Genomic DNA, 19,129 nt, shown 5'->3' on the forward strand with positions numbered 1-19,129 from the left:
TTGCTAAGTAATCACTGAGAAGCAAAGTCAAATGTTATTTTCAGCACAATAGCCATATAAACAATACATCTCGAGAGCCTCCGCACATCCCGTGAAAGAGCTGGTGTCAAAAATTGCGTGATGTTTGTTATGTTTCGACGCTTAAAGACATAGATTTGTTTTTATTTTGGAGCTTTGATATTATGTTCTGTGAACATTTGCCTATTTATATGCAAATCGTTGATATGCTATTTTAACAGCAATGTTAACCGTTTAAGATTAACATATTAATCTTGTTAATAAAGGCAGAGATTAATTTCAGGGAGAAAAGTGTAGCAGGAAAATAGTGCTGGCAGACAGAGATGGCAATTGTCTCCTCTGATGAGATCACTTAACAATTGTTGCTGGTTTACTTTTCTGTATCATTACAAAACGCTTCCTGAATCGATGTATAGATTTTCTTTCTATGGAATGGTTTCCTTCTTTATCAACATTGTTTTGCTTTAATGTCGTCACCTTGTTGCAAAGTGCGCAGCAACACAGGACTAAATAAATTCCCTTATTCCCATTTGGATAGTAGAAGTACCTTCACACTTTTTATGTGCGTATTATCAAGGTCTCCGCCTGCGTCCTTGTCTCATTTTAAACGAATAGCTTTGGACCAAATAATGGGGATGCATTTAACGGCGAGATAAGTAAATTAATCAGACCCCGGTTAAAGGGCCGCGTTGAACGTTTTGTGTTATCGATTGGGTCAGAATAAAGATTTGTCAATATTAAAAATGTGCTTACAATCGCAACAACCTACCTTCATATGGCACTTTAACGGGGAGAAATATCACATCATAGAGGAGAGGAATGGCCAGGGAGCCTTTGGATGGGGATCTGCTGAAATGACGAAGCGTGCAAAGAGGTGTTTTTGTTTTAGAATATTTTTAATGGGGGTGGGGGGAGGCGTGAGGGAAGCACAGGAGTGGACGGGTTTGGGTAGGAAGCCCCAAATGGAATTCAGCCCTTAAACTCCTCCACAAGGTCTGAGAAGCTAAAAGCCGAAAGCGAGATGGGAGGGAGCTTACAGAGTTTAACCCCCAGGGAATATAATGAATGAGATGGTCATTGTGAGAGGAGCATGAGGCATTTTGGGGTGCTGTGCTATCATGGGATTGTAGAGAATAACAAAGGGGTAGCAGAAGGTGATTGTGGGCTCATTAGGAAGAGGGGGCAAAAAAACTTAGATCACATAAACAAGAGGCAAGGAGTTCAGCTTAAGAAGGAAGTATGTAAAAGATGAATGGAGGTAATCAGCACAATGATCCATCGGGGGTGGCAAGGGGAGATGGTGAAATTGACAGTATGTGAGCAGGATGATGAAGTCTGCAGAGCTCGAAGGAGATCAGTATGGTCCAGAGTCCATGATGAGGCTCAGGTATGGGTGGAGCCAATGAAGGAAAAATAGAAGACCCGGTTCAGCATGAAAGCTCAGAAAGTCTAGAATTTGTGAGATGCATTGGGGAGGTGCAACATTTGCAAGGAAGGCCAGAAATATATTGAGTTTGGAATGAGGATAGAAGCATCTGACACTTAACAGGAAGGTCAAAGAAGTTTGAGATATTTTGTGGCAAGCAGAGGCTCTTGGCCAGTAATAACTCCCTCCCTAACAGCACAGTGGGTGTACCTACACCACATGGACTGCAGCAGCTCAAGAAGGCAGCTCACCATCATCTTCTCAAGGGTAATTAGGGATAGGCAATAAATGATGGCCTAGCCAGCGAGGCCCACATCCCATGAATGAATAAAAAACACTAAAATCTCAGCAGCACAGGAGTCCCAGGTAGCCGAGCATAGTGATGTTAAGTATGTTAGCCTCGAGTCACATGTGAGAATCCAGACATGGCTAATTGCATTTTTAATTTGCAGCTAAAACTGCATAATAAACATTGTTGCTGGGCAAGTGATCCAAATAATCACACGGTATGTACATTTGTTGTTAAATAGCAAGAAGAAAAGCAGAATGCCCAAGTGTTTTTGAACCTTTTGATGACTTAATTTCCTTAGTTACTGAATAGTGTAGGTGTTTGTAAAGTAAATATATATTCGTGAAGTATATTTCCCTGTATTGTGAGTGTGTGTAAAGCAATTGTTCTCAAAACTATCGTATGTGACTAAAACAGTGCCTCAATAGCCAGAACACAGGCCAAACAGAGCAAGAGTCCCTTGCAGCAAAACAGTACAGAGCATTGAGCTGCAGAAGAGTTCCATCTGTGGAAGCAAGATCTAGATGGAGGACAGAGCAGGCAATGCAATGTATTCTAGAACAGACAGTTTTAACCTGTACAGCCATTTAAGATATATTCACTGCTAGGAAACAGCAGGTCTCAAGCTGTAAGAGGGAGGTGTCTGGGGAATAGTGATCATGCAGTCGGAGAGACGAGAAGCTGAGCAGAGAACAGCCAGCCAGGTACAACCATTGAATATTGTTAAATATGCAGTGACAAAGCAAAAATTTATTTTTAAACAATGTGCATTTGCTCTCACAATTTCTCTCACACATGGAACACACATATCACATATTTGATCTTATATTTTCTCATAATTTCTCATAGGCTGGTACGAACAATCTCCCTATGCACAGACATGCATATAAAGCCCCACACTCTAAATCACACATACACATTGTCACTTACTAAACTAAATACACAAGCCTGACAAGCGTAGATAGATATACATAACTATTTGAGGGAGGGAGGCAGTAGTCCTATGATGCCTCATGAGCGACAGAGGGAGGGAGCTAGATTAGTTGATGTCTACACACGGTAGGTCAAACATGATTGTGGGGTGACCAGGGATTACACAGGGAAACTTAATGGTGAAGTCCTGAGAGTTGAGGGTAACAGAGTAAAGGTAAAGAATGATAGAGGGAGGGTTGAAGGTGATGGATGGCAGGTCGAGGGTAATGAAGCAGTTCCACTGTGCCGGGGTGAAGCTCAAAGGTCAATGATAGCTGGTCAAGGGTGATAGATAGTAGTCGAAGGTCACAGAAGGCAGGCCAAAGGTGATGGTGAGGGTGATGGAGGAAAGGTCAAAGGGGATTGAGGGAGTGTGCAGGGTAATGGCTTCTAGTTTTGGAGACCCAGGTGGCAGATGGAGAGGGGGAGGCATCAGTTGTAGTTCCCAAAAGCTCCTCAGACAGCGAGAATAATGCTCCTGGCTTGCAGGGAATGAATGCCTGTCCAGGTGCCCTTTAAAGATGGCACTCAGACCTTTGACTTTACGATGTAACAGCAGGCCATAGAACACAAGTACAGCAATAAATATTCTCAAGCAGAATTGAGCCCAGAATGAATTTTTCCCTCACAGAACATGAAGATATGGAATTATTTCCCAGCTCAAGCAGCTAATTATTTGGGAAAAGATAGGTTTAAATAGAGATGATTTAGTGCTATATAATTACTGCTTAAAACACTTCCTATTCAACGCTGAGCTACATGTATCCCCAGCATACTTCATCTCCTTCTACTCCAAATGCAACATTTTCTTCACCATTACTGACTTCATCTCCTCACACCTCTGCCACGCTTTACGCATCAGCATCTCTATTGTTGTAACTTGGCAATGATATCCCCAAAGCATTTTACTGGGTAAGTCTTGACACCTCCTTTCCTTCTTGCGGACCGATTTCATAAGCAACGCCAGGCTGCTATTGAAAACAGGAGGAGCTATAGGGTCAATTAACGTCCTCTTTCCATTTCAGGAAATTGCACAGAAATCTCATATTCACACATTATATAAATGACAATGCGAAGTCACTTTCAGCAACAGCTCATCTGTCTCTGCTTATACTTGACATTAAATTCCTGTCCTCTTTATTTTCAAGTGAAGCAATTTTTTTTTTATTCATTCATGGGACATGGGCATCGCTGGCTAGGCCAGCAGTTATTGCCCATCCCTAATTGCCTTTGAGAAGGTAGTGGTGAGCTGCCTTCTTGAACCACTGCATATAGATCCAGGAAATAAGGAGTTGGAAGACAGCATTACTAATAAAGACAGGGCATCACTCAAACTGATCCTAGCAAGCAACAGCTAAGACCGGCCTTTGCTCTTTAGGGTGCCTGCCTGTTGAAGCTTAGCCTCCTTATACAGTACTCCTTTGTTCAGGTATGACATTCTGTTCTGGAAAATTACACAGCTTCGAAGGCTTGTTGGGCTCTGTTTCCTTTGCTCTCTTCCTTTACATTACATAAATCAGTACTGCTCTGCTTGCTGCTGTTGCTATTCTTCGTAGTTTGATAGCCTCAATGGCAATCCCAATAGCATCCCCATTTTTCACAGCAATACTGCAGCCAATGAAGATAACCAGTGCAGCTCATCTAAAGATCAGCTCTCTTGACAGCAATGTAACATCAGACGCTTCCCAAACGCAGCCAACACAACAAAATTTGTTTATTTGGGCCTTTAACAGAATAAAACATCCCAAATTGCTTCACAGAGGCATTACAAAACAAAATATGGCACTGAGCCACAAACGGATACATTAATGCAGATGACCAAAAGCTTTGTCAAATTGGTAAGGAGTGTCTTAAAGGAGGAAAGTGACTTCAAGAAGCATTGAGGGTTAGGGAGGAGTTTCTAGAACTTTTGGATTTTGCAGCTGAAGGCATGGCCACTAATGGTGAAGCAATTAGAATTGGGGTGCTCAACAGGCCAGAATTAGATGAGCTTAGATACCTAGGAAAGTTGTTCAGCTGGAGGAGATTACAAAAATAGGGAAGGGTCATATCACAAAGGGATTTGAAAACAATGATGAAAATTTTAACATTGAGGCATTGTTTAACTGGGAGCCAATATAGATCAGTGAACACTAGGGTGAAGGGTAAACAGCATCTGTTGTGAGTTAGGAGATGGGAAGCAGAATTTTGAATAACCTCAACTGTACAGAGGGCAGTCAGGAATGCATTGGAATAGTCAAGTCTAGAAGTAACAAAGGCATGGATAAGGATTTCTGCAGCAGAAAAGCTGGGGTGGTGCAGGAGGCAGGTTGATGTTAAGGAGATGGAAATAGGTGCTCTTGGTGACAGTATGGATATAGGATACCCAGGTTGTGAACAGCCTGGTTCAGCCTCAGACAGGTGCCAGGGAGAAGGATGGAATTAGAGATGATGTTGTGGAGCTTCTTAAGTTAATGGCTTTGGTTTTCCCAATATTTGTTTGGAATACATTTCTGTTCATCCAGTACCAGATGTCAGATAGGCAGTCTGACAATTTAGAGACAATGGCGAGGTTGAGAGAGGTGGTGCTGAGATAGAGCAGGTGGCTTCAGCATACAGGTGGAAACTGATGTTGTGTTTACAGTTGATGTTGCTGAGGGGCAGCATGTAGATAAGAAATAGGAAGGGTCCAAGCATAGATCCTTGTGGGACACCAGAACTGACTGCATGGGAATGTAAAGAGCAGTATTTGATGGCAAAATTCTGGCTATGACTAGATAGGTAAGAATGGAACAAAGCAAGTAAAATTCCGTCCAGGTGACAGGGAGGAGGCTTTGGAGGAGGATGATATGATCAACAGTGTCAAAGGCTACACCCAGGTCAAGAAGGATAAGGAGGGATCGTTAGCCTTTGTCATAGTCACATAGGATTTTATTTGTGACTTTGGTACAGTGACAGGAGCAGAAACTTGTTTGCAGAGAATTAAACATGGATTTCTGGGAAAGAGGGGCATGAATTTGGGAGGTAACATTTTGAAAGACTTGAGAGAGGAAAGGGAGGTAAGTGATAACTGGTGATTTGGGCTAAGCATTGGATTTTTTGAGGTGTTGATGCAGGTTTGAAGGGCAAGGGACAACAGCTGAGGAAAATGGTTTGTGAACAATGTCAGCTCACTTGGGAGACAGGAAGGGAAGTTGGGTTGTCAGGCAGTTTAGTAGGAATAGGATCGAGGGAGCAAGAGTTGGGTCTCATAGACAACAGGATCTTGGAGGTGGCATGAGGGGAGATACAAGAAAAACTAGGCAAAATTGTTAGTGGAGGGCTAGGTCAAGGGAGAGCCTTAGAGGAAGTTTAGCCCACTGGAAGGGAGGGAAGTGACAGGGACAGCTGATGAATGGTCTCAATCTTGGTGACAAAACAATCCACGAGTCCTTGCACATGTCGTTGGAGGTGAGTTTGGAGAAGACAAGGGACATGGGTTTAAGACGACAGCTTTTGGTAGAAAAAAAAGCTAAAGGTCACTTTTTCATTCCAGAATTACCCTTGCAGTAATGAACAGTTTTCACAATGAGGAGAGGACCCAATAGTGCTTCATATGATCCAGCCAGATTTGCTGGTGAATGAGTAAACCAGTTATCCACCCTATCAATTTAAATCTGTGTCCCTTAGACCTATTGGAGCAAAGATGAGGCTCTGAGGGCTGTACCAGGGGAGTAATGGTTTTAATGGGGACAAGAGCATTGAACATGGAGGTGAGGGCGTGTTTGACCAAATTGGTAGCCGCAGAAATGTTATGGTGAATGAAGAGCTATAGGCTAGATAATTGGGAATTTGAAAGTGCAGTTCTAAGTGATTTGGGGCAGAGTTTTTTTCAGGGGTGAATATAGAAGAGGTAAGGTTTGGAGAAGGAAGTGAGATATAAATAGAGAGTGAACAAGAAAGCAACCAGTGATGGCCTTCATTGTGATTAGTGATAAGTGGGTAGTAAGGTGGCATGAAATGAAGTGAGTGACTGTGAATATGTGTTGGGCAGCTTACATGGAGGATGTGACTATGGGAGGTAAGAACAGTAATGTGCTCAAAGGAGAGAACACATGATAAATTGAGATGGAGGTTAAAATCACCTATGAGAAGCTGCTGTGTAGGGGCTGGGGAATGAAAGAAGTGAGGATAGCTCATGAAGAAAATTGGAATGGTACTTAGACAGGTGGTAGAGAGCCAGGATTTTAAATGAGAAGTGGAACAAGGTGAAATGCTCAAAGGAGGACAAAGTGCCAGAGGAGTAGGGCAACAGACCAGGGTGAGATTTGGTTGTAAGAGCCACACCACCAGCATAATGGTCTGGGCTTGCCAAGTGGTGAAAGACATAGCTAGGCAGGGAGGCTTCAATTAAGGGAAGGTGGCATCATCCCTCAGCTAGGTTTCCATCAAGCTATGATTTTATGCAATCATCCACAATAAGCTAAAAAGTCAGGAATTTTCTGCAAAAATGTCCAGTGACTATAAACAACTATCCAGGGACTTCCTTAATGAGGGTAAGAATCCCTTTAATTACCATCACTGCAGCCTACTTCCTGAATGTTTCCCCCATTATTTTGTGGTGAAGATAACAATGATTGAGCCAAATTCCCCAAGCACCAATTTCCCCAAACGGGTTCTAATATAAGTACAGGACCCCTATTTAAAAATTTTAATGAAACAAGCATTCATTTCTGATGCAGCAGAGATACCTAAGGAACACTTCATTCAATAAGGATGTTCTATCACTAAATTAATATGTGGAACACCCATTTAACACTTGAAAATATGTTAAACTCCATTGACATCTAATGCTACTGAACTCTAACTCAATGCTCCAAAAACCCACCTGTGGTCTATCCAAGTTTAATGTAAACAATTTATGCCCATGACTAAATGCCTCGGAGATCCATCAGCCTCCATCAGCCTTAATTACTGCTATTATTTTAATTAGGTATTTTCAGTGAATGGCCAATAGTCAGTCACAACTTACTCCATCTTAATAATGAACACCCTTGCAGTCAACCCATTTCTTTTCCAATGAGCATAATCTTGCTTTTATTCACAAATAAAAATGTGTGTGTTATTTAGTTGGTCAAGTTCCTTGGATCCTATAAATTCCTCTTGTACTTAATATCTACCGTGTAGCTTGTTTTTTCAGAATTATTTTTACATTAAACAGGAATTGTCCATCCCACATCTTTTAGCCATGTTGCAGGACTCGGGTCGGTGTGTATTACCTGTATTTATTGATCTCAGACTCAAAATCCATAACAAAAAGCCACAGACCAAGAAATTAATCCATGTTTCAGGCACTATCTGGATTACCAAGGCCTCAGTATGGCAGACAGGAAGTGCACTCGCACTTCCAGTCAGAAGTTTAAGGACAAAATATCTGTATCCTTTACCCACACCTCAAACAGGAGTTAATCCTTTTGCATATAAGGGGGCCCAATACCTGTTTGAGACTCCCCCTCTGCAAGATTTATTTTCCTGAAGTAGCCCAAGTGGGTAAACAATCCAATGGTCACCTGCTAAGGCCAATCAAGACCTGCCCTATTGAACCAGGACAGTAAAGGAAGAGAAGAAAGAGAAAAACCCTGCAACATGGAGTCTGTGCTAAGAGTTCATGGGTTTCTTCTGAAGTGACCTTTACTCTTTAAATTAACTATTTTTTTGGAATTTGGTGAGAGCAGTAATTTGTTCAAATCAGAATGAAAGAGAGCACATATAGATATCCCAAGACAGATTGCAAGCAATTAGGTGCTTGTTGAAGTATAGTCATGGTTGCAACAGAGAAAAACATAATAGCTGTGTCAGGCACACAAGATCCCACAAAAAGCAATATGATAATAAACAGTTCATTGCATGAATTATCGGTGCAAATTCAACTTAAGGGTATAATGTGGTAACCATTACAGACAACAATGCAAGATGGTCTGGACTGGAAACTAAATACATCAGGCTGTAAGGTCTATAGGAAAGAAAGAGAAAATTATAGAGCAGGGGAGAAGTAAACTTAGTGATTAAAGAACAAATGGCTTCAATGATAAGAAACAATATAACAGCAGGGAACAGGCAGTGACATTTTAAATTAGAATTAAGAAATATATATTTTAAGACAGTAGTACGTAGGCATAGTAATAACAACTGTGAAGTGGTAGAATATGTAACTGCAGAGATTAAACAAGAATATAACAATGGCAGAGTGGTTTCAAGAGAGATTTTAACTTTCATATAAATTAGGATAAGCAGACCTGATGTCGGAGACTTATGTAGGTGGGCAGCAGGATTGCAGCGGCAATCTTCCTAGCAACAGTCAGTCAAGAGGTTGCCACTGGCCTCTCTTCATTATTATAGTGGTTAATATCCTGCCTGTCACGCGAGATGACTGGGGTTCAATTCCCTGACAGGGAGGTAAGTCCTTGCTCCCAATGTCAGCTGTAAAGGGAAAGCTCATGGTTTTGGGGGTGACTGTGGTGCAGAGGTAATGTCCCTGGAATAGTAATCCAGAGGAAAAATAAAAATACCTGGAAAAACTCAGCAAGTCTGGCAGCATCTGCGGAGAGGAACACAGTTAATGTTTCGAGTCCGTATGACTCTTCAACAGAACTAAGTGAAAATAGAAATTAGGTGAAATATAAGCTGGTTTAAGGGGGGGTGGTCGGGGGGTGGGGTGGGGGGGCAGTAGAGCTGGATAGAGGACCAGTGATAGGCGGAGATAGCCAAAAGATGTCATAGACAAAAGGACAAAGAGGTGTTGAAGGTGGTGATATTATCTAAGGAATGTGCTAATTAAGGGTAGAAAGCAGGACAAGCAAGGGACAGATAGCCCTAGTGGGGGTGGGGTAGAGTGAAGGAATCAAAATAGGCTAAAAGGTAGAGATAAAACAATGGATGGAAATACATTTAAAATAATGGAAATAGGTGGGAAAAGAAAAATCTATATAAATTATTGGAAAAAAGGGTGGTGGATGGGGGGGATGCGGGGAAATCAGAAAGGGGGTGGGATGGAGGAGAGAGTTCATGATCTAAAATTGTTGAACTCAATATTCAGTCCAGAAGGCTGTAAAGTGCCTAGTTGGAAGATGAGGTGCTGTTCCCTCATTTGCATTGAGCTTCACTGGAACAATGCAGCAGGCCAAAGACAGACATGTAAGTTCTGTCGAAGGGTCATGAGGACTCAAAACGTCAACTCTTTTCTTCTCCGCCGATGCTGCCAGACCTGCTGAGTTTTTCCAGGTAATTCTGTTTTGTTTACAGACATGTGGGCATGAAAGCAGGGTGGAGTGTTGAAATGGCAAGCGACAGGGAGGTCTGGGTCATGCTTGCAGACAGACCGACGGTGTTCTGCAAATCTCCACCTATCACTGGCCCTCCATCCAGCTCTACCCTCCCCCCCAAAACCAGCTTATATTTCCTCTTTTCTATTTTCACTTAGTCCTGTTGAAGAGTCATACGGACTTGAAACGTTAACTGTGTTCCTCTCCGCAGGTGCTGCCAGACCTGCTGAGTTTTTCCAGGTATTTTTATTTTGGATTTCCAGCATCCGCATTTTTTTGCTTTTATCTTAGTAATCCAGAGGCCCTGGCTAATGTTCTGGGGACATGGGTTCAAATTCCACCATGGCAGCTGGTGAATTTAAATTCAATTAAGAGGTTGCACTGGACCTATTGTCCAATCAGGGATGGCAGGCTAGATCTATATGCTCTTGGCACAATCAGAGGGCTGGCAGCTCTGCAACCTCAGTAGTGTCACCGAGAACGGGCAAAAGACAGAGCACCTCCATTCTGAGGTGCCCTCACAGGGGAAGCAGTAAAAGGGCCAAGAAGACAGGCCCCAGCAATCAAAGTGGTCACCCCTCCAGCAGCAGTATGGGTGCCACAGGAGTGACCTTTGCTGCAGGAGCTCCTCCTTGGGCTATGGAACCTCTAACTCCAATGGTTCCCCCTGTCCCCTAGGAAGCTATCTCCTTGCAGCTGGCGTCCTCTCCACAAGGCAGCTGCTGCTGTGTCACCAGCAAAATAATGGTGGCTGGGAAGGTGGCCCTCATCGAGCCTCTAGTTGATCACCTGCCACCAGTTGATGGGCAGCCGAGCTGCTGCTTTTCCTGCTGTTGGGAAACTTCCCTGCATTGGGGTGGCATCCCGATGTGATTTTACCAACCCCTCTCCCACCTCCTAGCCATTCACCTGGGGGCTGGTAAAATCTTTCCCAATTTCTCCTAGAACCAAAAAGAGGGAATGTCTAATAATGAGTAATGAACCAGGTTATCTTAACTGTCTGATAGTGCATGATCATTTATCCAATCGTGATTAGAATAACATTGAGCTCAACACAGTGTTTGAAAGGGAGAAACATGAAACAGGTATTAGGTTTCTAGATTGAGGGAAGGTTGAATTCAACGTGATAGTATGAAGGCTGGCAACCAAACGCCATTGACTTGGGTGGGAAAATCCCGCCTAAGACTGTCTACAATGAATTGGGCAAATCTGTTAAAAGGTAAAAAGACTGGGCATCAGTTGGAGGTGTTCTAAAAGGAGTTTAATGTGATGCAGAACCAGTTTATACCCTTAAGGCACAAGAGATCTACTTGCCAAAGTAAACAGCCATAGACAACTAAAGAGGTAAGAGAAAGTATAAAACTAAAAGCAATCGCTTTTTCTTTTATTCATTCACAGGATTTGGGCTTCATTGGCTGGACCAGCATTTATTGCCCATCACCTGTTGCCCTTGAGAAGGTGGTGATGAGCTACCTTTTTGAACCACTGTAGTCCATGTGGAGTAGGTACACCCACAGTGCTGTTACGAAGCAAGTTCCAGGACTTTGACCCAGCAACAGTGAAGGAATGGTGATATATTTCCAAGTCAGGATGGTGAGTGACTTGGAGGGGAACGTCCAGGTGGTGGTGTTCCCACCTATCTGTTGCACTTGTCCTTCTAGGTGGTAGTGGTCATGGGTTTGGAACATGATGTCAAAGGAGCCTTCATGAATTCCTGCAGTGCATCTTGTAGATGGTACACACTGCTGCATACAAACATGCAAAGCTCTTGGCAGCAATAAAAAGAAGAGAAATTGTGACAAAACAGTCATTGAGAGCTACAGAAAGGGAGAATGAAATAAAACTTGGAAACAATATCAAAATCAGCTCAAAATAAATCACAATTATCTTAGACAAATAAGGGTGGTCAGGAGCAATGTGGGTCACATGCAAACTGATAACTGTGATATTGTCAATGCACATAAGGAAATGGCACATATGTTGAATAATTACTTTGCATCAGTATTTACAGCAGATCATAAGAAATAGGAGCAGCAGTAGGCCAGATCATAAGAAATGGGAACAAGAGTAGGCTATTCAGCCCATCGAGCCTGCTCTGCCATTCAGTGAGATCATTGCTGATGTGATTGTGGCCTTAGCTCCACTTTCGTGCCTGTCCCCATAACCATTGACTCCCTTGTCAATCAAAAATCTGTCTAACTCAGATATATCGAATATATTAAATGACCCAGCCTTCTCTGCTCTCTTTGGAAGAGAATTCCAAACACTGATGACCCTCTGAAAGAAGAATTTCCTCCTCATCTTAGTGTTAAATGGGAGTTGCCTTATTTTTAAACTGTGTTTCCTAGAGGAAATATCCTCTCAGCATCTACACTGTTAAGCCCCCTCAGAATCTCAATAAGATCACCTCTCATTCTTCGAAACAACAATGAGTATAGGCTCAAACTGCTTAACCTTTCCTCATAAGACAACTCCTTTAACCTAGGAATCAGCCTAGTGAACCTTCTCTGAACTGTTTCCAAGGCAAGTGTATCCTTCCTTAAGTAAAGAGAACAATACTGTACACAGTACTCCAGGTGCTGTCTCATCAATGCTCTGTACACTTGTAGCAAGACTTCTGTAATTTTATACTCCATCCCCCTTGCAATAAAGGCCAATATTCCATTTGCCTCCCTAATTGCTTGCAATACCTGAATGCCAACTTTTTGTGATTCATGTACAAGGACACCCAAATCCCTCTATACTACAATATCTCTCAATTTAAATAAAATTCTGCTTTTCATTCTTCCTTCCAAAGTAAATAACCACACATTTTCCTATGTTGTCTTCTATATGCCAATTTTTTGCCCACTCACTTAAAGCTATCTACATACCTTTTCAGATTCTTTGTATCCTCCCCAGAAGTTGCTCTACTACCTATCTTTGTACCATCAGCAAATTTGACTACAGCATAGTTGTTCCCTTCATTCAAGTTATTAATATAGGTCATAAAATAGTTGAGGGCCCAATAATAATCCCTGTGGCACTCCACTAGTTACAATTTGCCAAACTAAAAATGACACATTTATCTCAACTTTCCCTTTCCTGTTATTTAACCAATCCTCTACCCATGCTGTTACGACCAGGTGAGGAATGGTGAACTGGCTCCCTTCTATTCAGCCTCCTTGGCTGGTTGCAACAAAGTTTTCTAAACTTCTTTTCCTCATGGAATCTTGTTCCAAATACAAATCTATTTACTTTTTAATAAGATGTCAATCAAACCGAGGTTTTATACCAGATGTGATCTTAGACACATACAGATATCATAAGTAAGGAAAGTTAGAGTTCAAATAATAGTTTAAAGAATCTACAGTTAGATGTCCTTTGCTTGTCTTTGAGGTATAGGTTGTTAAATTTTGCGGTTGTTAAGTTAGCTGGTTACCTCAGGATCCCGGAGCTGAATTGAAGTCGTGGTTATACTTGCTAGAGATAATTTTCCTTATTAATCCGTAAGCCATCTTTTCCAGAAGTCGAAGAGTTTCTCCTGAGGTTCCTTCCGATGGAAATATGCTATCTTTGACTGATTTTTAGACTGTTAAGAAATAGGAATTTGCTTAACTTAAGAGATGCACCATGGTGCTGTCGTCAGTTTGTTCATCCTCCCTGCAGTCCCTGCTCTTCCACACAAACTGCACAAACTTCAAATCTGTTGGACTGTTGGTTGAGACACCTTTATTGCTAGCTTCTGGATTCCCATACCTGCCTCTTTTACAGTCACATCTCCTGACCCTGATCACGGACCAAGTCTGAAGTACCTAGCTAAGGGATGTGACTGCAGAAATGTCTGGATGCCAGACATCCAAAGGAAGCTAATATTGAACCAAGGATGCGGACTCACCAAAATTAACCTTAGAAAATTAACAATAATGACAAAAATAAATGGCACTAAAATTTGACAAATCCCAGGACTGGACGGATTCCACCTTGGGGTTTAAAAAAAGTAAAGGAGAACATTTTAGGTGCCCTATTTAACTAAGAATCTGTTCCTTTGGATTGGAAAATTGCATATGTCACTCCAATATTTCAGAAATGTGAGAAAGAGACAACAGGGATTATAGGCTGGTTAACTTAATGCTGCGATCTGGAAATTACTAGAGTGAATGAACACCTTGAAATTTTTCAGTTGGTCATGGATTTGTAAAGAATAGATTATGCCTGATGAATCGGATTGAATTTTTTGAAAAGGTGACTAAAGCAACAGACAACGGAACATTTATGGACGTTATTTACATGGACTTCCAGAATGCATTTGATAAAGCCCTTAGGAAGAGACTGTTAGCTAAATTTGACACTCAGGGAATGGAAGGTAAATTATTGACTTGGTTAGAAAATTGGCTGACTGGCAGGAGATAGAGAATACAAATAATGGGAAGATACCCTATTTAGCAACATGTGACTAATGTGTCCTGCAAAGATCTGTGTTAGGGCCTCAACTATTTCCCATACTTGTCAATTACTTAGATTTTCTTTATCCATGCATGGGATGTGGGCACCACTAACAAGGCCAGCATTTGTTACCCATCCCTAATTGCCCTTGAACTGAGTGGCTTGCTAGGCCTTTTCATAGGGCAGTTAAGAGTAAACCACATTGCTATGGGTCATACAGAATCAAAGAATCATAGAATGTTTACATCACAGAAAGAGGCCACTTGGCCTACCGTATCTGTGCCGGCTGAAAAATGAGCCACCCAGACTAATCCCGCTTTCCAACATTGGTCTGTAACCCTGCAGGTTAAGGCACTTGAGGTGCATATCCAGACACCTTTTAAATGAGATGAGGTTTTCTGCCTCTGCTACCCTTTCTGGCAGTGAGTTCCAGACCCCCAAAAACCTCTGGGTAAAAAAAGCTTTCCTCATCTCCTCTCTAATCCTTCTACCAATAACTTTAATCTATGCCCCCTAGTCACTGGCCTCTCTGCTGAAGTAAATAGGCCCTTCCCATCCATTCTATTCAAGTCCCTCACAATTTTGTACATCTCAATCAAATTTCCCCTCACCCTCCTCTGTTCCAGGGAGAACAACCCCGCCTGTTCAATCTTTCCTCATAGTTGCAATTTTCCGGTCCTGGCAACATCCTTGTAAGTCTCCTCTGTACCCTCTATAGTGCAATTACATCCTTTCTGCAATGAGGTGACCAGAACTGCACACAGTACTCAGGTTGTGGCCTAACTAATGTTTTCTATAGTTCCAACATAATCTCCCTGCTCTTATATTCTATGCTTTGGCTAATAAATGAAAGAATTCCACATGCCTTCTTAACCACCTTATCAACCTGTCCTGCTACCTTCAGTGATCTGTGGACATTCACTCCAAGGTCTCTCACTTCCTCTACATCTCTTAGTGTCCTCCCATTTAATGTGTAATCCTTTGCCTTGTTTGACTTCCCCAGATTCATCACCTCACACTTCTCTGGTTTGAGTTCCATTTGCCACTTTTCTGTCCACCTGACCAGCTCATTAACATCTTCCTGCAATCTACAGCAACCCTCCTCGCTATCTACTGCACAGCCAATTTTTGTGTCATCTGCACAGTCAATTTTTGGATCATTCCCCCCTACATTTACATCCAAACCATTAATATATACCACAAAAAGCAGGGGACCTCATACTGAGCCCTGCATAAACCCACTGGAAACTGCCTTCCAGTCACAAAAACATTCATCAACAATTACCCTTTGTTTCCTATCATTGAGCCAATTTTGTATCCATCTTGTTACATTCCCTGAATCCCATGGCCTTGTATTCTTTTAACCAATCTGTCATGTGGCACCTTGTCAAAGGCCTTGCTAAAATCCTTGTAGATGACATCAACTCACTACCCTCATCAACCCTCCTTGTTACATCTTCAAAAAATTAAATCAAATTAGTCAGACATGACCTTTCCTTAACAAATCTATGCTGATTGTCTTTGACTAATCCATGCTTTTCTAAGTGACAGTATATCCTGTCCATCAGAACTGATTCCAATAATTTGCCCACCACTGATGTCAGACTGACTGGCCTGTAATTACTCAAACAGAGGTACAACATTAGCAGACCTCAGCCTCTGGCATCTCAGCTGTATCCAGTGAGGATTGGAAAGTGATGGTCAGACCCTCTGCAATTTCCTCCCTGGCTTCTTCTAATAGCTGGGGTACATTTCATCCAGCTCTGGAGATTAATCCACTTTCAAGGCTGCTAATCCCCTTAATACTTCCTCCATTCCTATGCTTATCGCATCCAATACTTCACACTCCTCCTCCACTACAATGTCTGCATTATCCCTCTGTTTTATGAAGACAGACATAAAGTATTCATTAAGAACCATACCCACAACCTCCACACAGAAGACCTTGGGCCCTACTCTTTTCTTAGTTATCCTCTTACTTTTAATGTATTGATAAAACATCTTTGGGTTTTCCTTGATTTTGCTTGCCAATATTCTTTCATGCCCTCTCTTTGCTTTCCTAATTTCCTTTTTGATTTTATACCCCCCTTTTTCTATATTCCTCTTAGCTTTCTGTAGTATTGAGTTTTCGGTGTCTGAAATAAGCTTTCCTTTTCTGCCTCATCTTACCCTGTAAGTTCCTTGACATCCAGGGGCTCTATATTTGGCCATTCCACCCTCATTATTTGAGGGAACATATTTACTCTGAACCCCTTGAATCTCCCCTTTCAATGCTTCCCATTCCTCTGATACTGAGTTATCTTCAAATGGTTGTTTTCAGTCCACTAACCCCTGTTTTATCTTTGTCCTTCTCCATAATTATAAAGTAATTATGTTCAGTTAAAACTAACTGAATTATGAACATTACCACCAAAATGTTCTCCCATCTCTATGGCTTCCACCTGCCCAGCTTCATTATCTAAAACTAAGTCAGAACCGCATCCTTTCTTGTTGAACTTGCTACATACTGGTCAAAAATGTTCTCCTGAATGCACATTAAGAAATCCGTTTCCTGCATTCCTTTCACACTAAAACTATCCCAGTTAACATTGGAGTCATTAAAATCCCCAACTATTACTGCCCCCTGTTTTTACACTTCTCAAAGATTTACCTACCTCTTTGCTCTTCTATCTCCCTCTGACTGGGGGTCTATAGTACACTACCAGTAATGTGACTGCCTCACTTTGTTCTTAAGCTCAATTTATATGGCCTCAATTGATGATCATGCTAACATATCCCTCCTCACAGCTGTAATTGCCTCTCTAACCAAAATTGCCACCCTCCTATCTTGTCTGAGGTAGGCCAGATCAGGTAAGAATGGCAGATTTCTTTCCCTAAAGGACATTAATGAACCAGATGGGTTTTTATAACAATCAATGATAGCTTCAGGGTTACTATTACTAAGTCTAGCTTTATATTCCACATTTATAATTGAATTTAAACTCCACCAACTGTTATGGTGGGATTTGGACCTCATTCTTAAAGCAGCCTGTAGCTTCCTAGTTTAGTGACATTACCGCTACATCACCATCTTCCCCAAAGCTCATGAGATAGAATGACACATATCCAAGTTTGTCAATGACACAAAAAGCCAGGCAACATCATAAGCAGTGCAAATGGAAGCAAAAATTACAAAGAGGTATTAATAGATTTAAGTGAATATGCAAAACCAAGGCAAAAGGATTTCAATGTAGGCAAATTTGAGATCATCCATTTGGACCTAAAAAGGACAGAAGAAGGTAATTTCTTAATGGTGACAAGCTAGAAAGAAGAGGTCCTAAAAGACTTGGAAACCCATGTACATAGATCAGTAGAATATCATGAACCATCAAGGAAATCATAGGAAATCATCAAGGTGCTAAAGGATAGCTGGCTAAATTGAGAGGATTTGAATACAATGGGGAGTGCAATCAATACTAACAAGGCCTGCTCAAAGTTTGTTAGTGCCCCAGGCAAATTGAATTTCAGTGCCCTGAAGACTTATTGCCATTATCATAACTACTTTATAATTACAAAAAATACAAATATAGCAATAAAGAATTTATTACAGATAAATGAAAAACAAACTAAACACAACAGACATTCAAGTACATACATTATCCTAACTGAAACTTTAAGACATCTACAATTTTAAGAATTTTTTCATGATAATAAAATAGAAGAAAGGAAAAGGGGAACTTAAGTTATTACTCTGTGCAAGTAAGTAAAAGAAAGAAAAACCAAAACTAAAATCAAATGCAACTGACATACAAATCCTTATACTATCTTAACTAATTTTTGTTTCAGTTTCAGGTCTGCATTTTTTTTAAGCAGTTTCCATATTTATATTTCTGACTAGGTCATTTTCTATTCACTAAATTGCTAGGGAATGTAGTTTTTCTTGTGTCATGGAAGACTTTGAGTATGTCTTTATCAGTTTCAGCTTATTAAAGCTTCTTTCTCCCATGACCACAGTTATTGGAATTGTAAGCATTATCCTTCATGCAGCACACAGATTTGACATAACATTCTGCAATTTGTTAGCGTTGATAAATATAACTGCTTGTATTGGGGATTTTTCCTGTTTTCATAGCCTGATAACTTTTTTGGAGGTACTTCCAAACTGGAAAAAACAGGGGAGAAAAACCAATCAAAATGCTGCCCACAGCAGGGCATTTTTTAAGTCAATTTTACTGGCTGACGAAAGATAGGCTTTTCCTGTGTGCCTTATATGGTAAAGAAGAAAATGGTGGTTTATCAGAATATATAAATTGTGAAAATATCTACCATCCAGCCTTACTCACCACATGGCCTGCATCACCACTAGCACCACTAGCTTTAGCAGTATGTGGCCAGCAACAATATTAGTTACATAGGAATACCTCTTTCCTCATATAAATATTGTATATAATTATTGTTCACAAGCAGAAACTATGCACGGGACAGCGTCCTCATGCTCACCCACGCCAAGTCACATAATGGATTAAGGCAATCGTTAATGTACTATTGGCTAATATGAAGTTAAATAACACTAATTAAGATCATAATGCAGTATCATATACCTTAAATAATTCCAATTTCTATTTATTCATTTATTTTATTTTTATGCATTTATTTTTTCTCTCTCCCTCTCTGGCACCCTTCAGCACATTGTGGCCCAGGCAACCACCTGGTTAACTGGGCCTTGAGTATATAAAGGCC

This window comes from Carcharodon carcharias, chromosome 13 (assembly GCF_017639515.1).
Source record: "Carcharodon carcharias isolate sCarCar2 chromosome 13, sCarCar2.pri, whole genome shotgun sequence".
NCBI classification, from domain to species: Eukaryota; Metazoa; Chordata; class Chondrichthyes; order Lamniformes; family Lamnidae; genus Carcharodon; species Carcharodon carcharias.